Source organism: Cupressus sempervirens, chromosome 2 (genome assembly GCF_028749045.1).
Source record: "Cupressus sempervirens isolate cs-2001-9-10 chromosome 2, ASM2874904v1, whole genome shotgun sequence".
Lineage (NCBI taxonomy): Eukaryota > Viridiplantae > Streptophyta > Pinopsida > Cupressales > Cupressaceae > Cupressus > Cupressus sempervirens.
Genome location: NC_143119.1, coordinates 768,090,611 through 768,098,388, shown reverse-complemented (window position 1 = coordinate 768,098,388; position 7,778 = coordinate 768,090,611).

Genomic DNA, 7,778 nt, shown 5'->3' with positions numbered 1-7,778 from the left:
GATTTGGGTTGACATTTTCATAAATTTTGATATATAATATGCCCTAGTTTGGCCATGTTTAGATGAAATGAAAGAGTTTTTTAGTTTTAACCCATGATGGTTGTTAAAATTAATCCCGTTAGAATTTTTGTCACAAAAAAAAAATCACAGTGAAAATGGTGAAAAGATTGTCTTAGTAAAATGGCCATAACATTCTTTGAGGATATCAAATTTCAAACTTCTTATAGGCATTGGAAAGTTAATTTAGAGAACTACAACTTGGTGTAGGTTTGATTCTATGATTTTAACATTTTTTTAGGTTTCAAGAGCCCAAAAGTTAGATGTTATTTATTTTGAGCATGGATTAGGGCATAACTTGGGCATACAGAGTCAAATTTTAGACTTCGAGTAATCAACAAAAAGCTCTTGGATAGCTCTACACATTGGGTCAAATTTAGTGTAGGTTTGGCATGTTTTATTTTGTGATATATTAATCTAAATAGTTTATGGTATATATTGACTGCGATAACATTGTGAGTTTATTACGTTGTATGTTTGGAGATTTAAGATTTGATGTCATTGTATACTCTGTCCATATTTTAGATTGGTCTCATGATGATATGGTTAACAGTGTTTGGTTTGGATATATATGATGACTTGTTGGGTCTACAAATTGTCAAGTGTTGTCGCCGGTCTATACTTACAGGTTGCATTTATGGCTTGGTTATGGGTTGTCTTTGCCCATTGATCTTTCATTATTGATGCATATTTAGATTGGTGGCTTGTATTTTGGTTGTCTATGCCCTAAGTGACATGATTTTTTATTTTTTCTTCATGTTGAAGGGATGAGATATTGTTACCAGGTATATTCATGGTGACGGATTGTGAATGACTATTTTATGCTGACAAATTGGACACTTTGAGAGTTAGATGCTTGTTTCATGGATATGATCATGGTGCCATAGGTTTTGGCATGACATGACTGGATATATAGGTACATCCTTGATTTTCATTAGTTTAGAATCCCAATTTGCTCATGGTGGTATATCTTCTTGGTTGAGGATCATGGTTATTTGGTTTCTTTTGAGGAGCTCATGATGTGCACTTTGAGTTCTTTAATGGTTGGATGCCTTAGTTGATTCTCATGGTTAGAGGATGTTTTTTTCATCATGATGTCATGGGTAGCTTGGATACATGGATTAGTGGGAGCTTGTGATAGTGATGAGGTGATAGAGCAAGATTAGTTCCTAGTTTGGTTTGTATCTTCTTAGTTTGGAGATCTTGGTTTCACTTGGTATTGACACTTTAGTTGTGTGTGTAGACCTAGAGGATCTTCATGTAGGAGATGGATTTTATGATGCCTTGGTACCATGGTTGAGTGGGAATTTTTGGTATTGATATACCTATTGAGTGTTTGTAGATGTTGGAGGTTTGTCTTAGATCATGTTGTTGTAGAAGTTCCTTTGACATTTGCATGGTACACTTGTTATCTTCATGGCATGAGAAGATGGTTAGATCTTGAGGACTCATGGAGTTCATGGTTATCTTCATGGTGTGTGGAGATGGTTCTTCATGGTATGTGGAGATCATTTTCTTCATGGTGTGTGGAGATGGTTGCATCTTGAGGACTAGTGGAGTTCTTGGTAAGGTGTGGTTTATGCTTTCATTTGACATGTTATCCTTGGTGTGAGGATAGTTTCATTTTTTATTATTATGTCATGGTATACTCTTGATACATGTTTAGAGTTTTGACATGCTATAGTATGTTCTTATGGAGCATTTTATCTCTTTGGTTTAGATGGTAAGATCATGTTGTCATGTTTATATTCCTGAGGCCATGGTTGAAACTTTGACAATGATCTTGGTTTAGTTTCTTAGTATTAAGTGCATTGACCATAAGCTGGATACTTCATAATATTGCTATGTTGCATTTAGAGTTGGTATGGATTGATTGGTAATAGGTGCTCATGGATACTTAGAGATGGTGGTGATGCTTATTTCTCTTGGATTAGAGATGTGTTTGTTGGGATAGTTGATGGTTTCAGCAAGAAGTCCGAAGGGCATTCACCTGATATGGACTTGAGAGGAGATTGTTCTTATATGAGTCTTGGTTGGAGACTTGGATATCTTGATGAGAATTCTCATTACCCACTCTTGGTCTACTTGATGGTTTGCTACTTGAGAGGTATAGCCCATTATTTTTCTCAAATGCATTATATTTATGCTTGTCTTTCATGGATATGGATATTGAGCAATGGTACATGAGTTAGTTCTGGAGAGTTCATTTAAGAGATGGTTTAGCATTGGTTATGTTAGTCAATAGTTTTTTCCTTCGGATAGAAATGCAAACAATGACTCAATATGATTCAAAAGAAGAACAAAATATACTAGCAATTGGATAGATTATCATTTCATTGATAATCTTCCTCTAAATTGAGAGGTACAACTCCCTCATAAAAGATATACAATGAATGTGACAAACTGATTATGTCTTTAACTTGAAGACATGAAGGGTTTTTTGACATTCATCCATCAATATAGAGAAAAAATAAATGACAAGCTCAAGACCATTCATCAAGCCTTTCATAATAACAGAAGAAGGAATTAAATAATCTATTCAGTAGATGAGTTTATGAACCAACTGATTCATAATCAAAAAAATATCTAACATAATAATGTAGAACTATATTCAAAATAGGAAGAAAAGACTGCCTAATCAATTTCAACCAGGAAATAAATACTCAAACCTCAAGATCTGACATAAATATATTCCTCTTAATTCTGAAAACATAACAAAATAACCACAAGATTACTTGTCCCTATCATTACAATTAGATTGCAAGAAGATAAATATGTTCCCTCTATTACAAAACTCCCAACTCAAAATACCTTCCCTTTTCTTGAAAAATGTACAGACATTTTCCCACCCGAGAAGAACCCCCTTACAATACTTTTCTCCCATTAAATAAATTTTTGTCAAGAAGTTTGGCAACTACCCCAACTTCTTACTGAACTCTTTGTCCTCTCTGGCATTTTATTATAATAATTAATTCCTATAAAATAATTAATTATTTCAAATTATTTTTTAACATTTTCCTTATTCCCCGCTTCTATTCCCATGATTAAGTGCAATATTTATTTTGCACTTTACAAAAATATTAATTCTTAAAGAATTTATTTATTTATATTTATCAACTTGCCCACTTCCCTTTTATATTTTCTTATGGGCACATACGTTGAAATAATAATTAATTCTTTCTAGAATGAATTAGGTGAGGAATTAATTTTATATAATAATTTAATACCTAATTACTTTGCACTTTAATATTTAATTCCTTTGAAGAATTAGATATTATATGAATGCAACATAATTTAAAATTTAAAATCTCTTTTTAATTTTTCACATAATTGAGTGGGAGAAAAATACTTAAGGTTCTAAAACCCTAGGTAATAGGTTATCTCCATTTGCATATTTTTTTTATGTTGGCTGAGTTTGGGAGATGGTTTTATATTGGGCATATTCCTTGGATTAGGAATGATTATTCCTTGGAATAGGAATGATTTATGAGTTTGATCTTCTTGTGAGAGGCTTACATCCATGACTAGTTATATGGTATGGTTTGGGTGTTGTTAAGGCTTCTTGGTTGGGGTTTTATGGAGGAGATCATACTTGTACATTTTACATCTAGAGGTGTGTGTAGAAGGACATGATACAGGTTATGATTTGCATAGTTTCTCTTTGGTCTTGGTTATCTTCCTAGATGTTTGATTTTGCTTACATTAGATTTGAAATTGGTTGGAGATTGTGATGACTGGTTTGTGCTCATGTATGTCATGTGAGAGATGGCATGGTTATTCCTTTATCTCTTTCATTTGTTGGTAGTGGATATCATGGGAGATTTTTGGAGACTTGTTATAAGAGTTTTTCTTGTAGGTTATTGGTTTATGTATTGTGGATGTCCTTGAGACTGCATGGATTCACTTCTTTGGGATGTTGTGAGTGGATTGGTTATAGATTTTGCATTATCTTTTGTAGTGAAAGCTTCTTGGTATATATGTGATAGGTATTGCTCTTAAGGCTTGTGATTGCAAGTTACAGATTGGATATGTTGATGATGTGAGATTCACTTGGTATACCTTTGGAGGTATGGATAGTTGGATGGATTTGGCACTTGTTGCGGGTGCTATTTCAGCTATGGATATTTTGACAACTATGGATACATTTGATTACCTATGGATCAAATTATTGTGCTTGTAATTTTAGTTGGTATAGGATTTTATGATCTTTTAATGCAACAGGTTGGGTGGCTTTCTCTTTGGATGGATTCTATGTATGCTCGGTAGTAGTGGCATAATAGGAGGTGAGATCATTCATGTTTGAGATGTTGGATACTTTCATTTTTTTCCAGGTACCAGGATGGAGCACTTCATGTACTTTGATCCATGATGATAGATTTGTTAGGAGGGATTGTTTCATTGTTCATTTATGTGGTTGTGGATTGACCCTATGCAATGTATACAACAAGTGAGATATTGTTGAGATCATGGGTGTTGTACACATTGCATAGTATTATTTTATCTTATTATGTAATGTTACACCTAGATGGACATGCAACATATAATGATTCCCATGGGATATACTTGATGAGTTTTATTATAACATTGTGATAATATTTCATGTAATTATTTAATATTGGGGAAAAGAATTAAACTTCCAATATTAAATGTGGGGTAAATGGGATAGGTAACACATGGTTTATGTAATACCAGTTAGTGGTTTTGTGGGACTTGCTACTATATAAGCAGCCACAAGGGTAGTTGTTGGTGTGAGACTACAAAAGGAAAAAGAAAGTGTTGAGTAGGACAAGGCTTGATAGGTTAGCTAAGGGATTATTTTTGAAGGTTGGAAGCATGGCATGGGATGTGTGGATTCATGCTTATTCACATGGATTACTTGGTTGTGGCTATGGCTTTGAAGGCTTCCATGGTTGTATTGCAATGGTATATTTTGCTAAATAATACTTGGTGATGGATGCTTTTGGAGGCTAGGTTTTTCTCTCAATGAGGGTTTTCCAGGGTATATCTTGTGTCAAATTTTTGTGGGTATGTTATCTATTCTCTTACATGTGGATTTTAATTACATATATATTTTTGATCTATTATGGGTTATGTGGAAATGGTTATATTCTTTGTTGCAAGTTTCCTTACACCCCATAGAGAAAAACTATGTCACTTCTATGGACAATAGATCTTTAGAGATGTCCATCTTGTTGAAGTCTACCTCAACAATCCAAGTTGTCTCTAAATTTGGTTTGTGTCTCCACTTGATGAGGTGCTCCATGCACACCTTATTCCTGGTGGCCTTCTTGACTCTTGAGTCCAACACCTATTCAGCTTCTAGCTTGCTCAATGAAGGTACCACTATAGGTTCTAGATCAGCACTAATTCCCTGACTGGTGTGAGTACTCTCAGGAGATGAACCTTTGAATTTAACCAAGTCTTGCACATTGAAAATAAGAGACATGCCCAAATCTAATGGAAAATCAACCTTATATGCATTGGCTCCATATTTGGTGATGATTTAACAAGGTCTCACTCTTTTCATCTACAATTTAGTTGGCACACCTTTCTACAATCTTGATTTGTTCAAGTACACCATAACATAATCTCTAATAGAAAATTGAATGTCTATTCTCATTTCATCTACCTTGGTTTTCAACTTTTGTGTGTTATCTTGGTTGGTCTTCTTTACCTACTGCTAGATTTCCTTCATACTTTGAGCAAAGTCCCCAGTATGTCCACTTCTATATTCCATGCCTCCAAGATCTCTCAACTCATAGACACCTCTTGGATGCATCCAAAAGACAATTTCAAATGGGCTTCTACCTATGGTTCTATTCTTACTATCATTGTAAGAATATTCTTATTGGGTTATGATAACATCCCATGTTTTCCCATATTCCTTAGTTACGAACTTTAAGAGGTTACCTAACACCCTGTTAACCACCTTAGTCTGGCCATCTATTTTAGGATGGTAGACTAATCCAAATGAAAGGTTTGTACCAAGTCCTCTCCACAAGGTCTTCCAAAAATGGCTCATGAACTTCACATCCCTATATGAAATAATTCTCAATGGAAGTTCATAAATTCTCACAACCTCCTTAAAGAACAAGTATTCAATGTGTTAGCCCTCATTTTCAATAAGCTTTTAATCCAAATTGTGTTGTTAAATTGTTCTAAGCCATTGAGCAATTTGGATTAATTACAATGTGTTTTCACCCCCTGGCAAAACCTTTATTTTTAAATTTATTATTTATGTCAAGCACCTAGGGTTTCTCTGAGTTTTTCATGAAAACACTTTACCCTAAGAAAACCCTTGTTTTTTAGGCTCGTGCTTTTCAAATTTTAAATTTTCAAACACCTCTAAGAATGGAACTTTATGATTAAATCTTTTATTTTTGATAAGGGCTCATGGGTTTTAAATATGCGACCATGCAACTATGGTTAGTCACAAGATTGAGGCTCCTTATCAAACTATAGCAACAAATGGTGTGACCTGATGAAGTAAGTTTTTTTCTTTGATCATTGAGTCATAGTGGATTGGTGATTAAATTTTTCCTTGACTGCAACTAAGTGAAGCAATTGAGATGTTTTTGACCTTGCGGTCACCTCAATAATATGTTCTGTCAATTTTTGGCCACAACTGTGTGATGATGCTTAAGAGCTTGTGCATAGTGTTCAATCATGGGTTCACATGAGGTTTAGTCTAACCTTTTAGTTCGAATCATGAAATTGTGAATTTCTATGGATCACTAGATCACCGAAGTTTGATCAAAACCATGGGTTAAGGTTGCAAAGGTGTGACATGCCACCACATGGATTGAACATAGTGATGTGGCAATTTGGTGTCAAAGTGATGTGGCATAAAGGTAATTTCTAATTGGTCAAGGGTACTAGTGTGGATAGCAAGATGAAATATTTTTGGATCACCAGATTAAAGATAATCAAGGGTTGTCACTTTGTCATTATAAAAATTTGGAGGTGTTTTAATCATAGCAATATAATGAAAGTATGACACATGGTGATGACCCACTTTCAAAAGGATTATTTTAGTTTGCATGGTCATGAGGTAAGTTAAAGAATTAAGTTTTTAATCATGACTACGCGAAAGGGTTAAAGGGATGCTAAATCATGTAGTCACGATGTTAGCTAACTGGTAAAAGAAGTAAGTTGCAACCCGACGATCATTGTTATAAAGATACATAAAATACTTGTTCACCCAATTGCATCATCATAAAGATAAGAGCTATAAATTCAATGACCTAGCAAGGATGGTTAGAAAGGCTTGATCGCTTGGTCACATAGTTAAAAAATATAAAAGGAAATTTGACTATGACTGTGTGATGAAGTTCAATTCAAAGTTGAATATGATAATCACTCAATCGTAGGAGCAAAGGTTTAAAATGCATAACCATGTATGAGGTCATGAATTCATAAATAAAATGTTATCATGAGGTCATTGATGTTAAGTATAAATGTTAACATGAGGAAAAGACTGTGTGATTAGAGTTAAATAATGGGCCAGAACATATGAGCACTCGGTTGCAAGGTTAGTCACCAACAATGGAGGATACACTATGAAGTGGCAGAAAGAAGTAAAATTTTGTGGCCACCGAGTCATGAGGAATAAATTTTAAGTAAGAAATGAATTTTAGAGGCCTCATTATGACTTTAAAGGTTATGTTTTGTCAAAAGTGCATAAAAGAATAAAAAGGTTGGTTGTACATGTCATTTCTTTA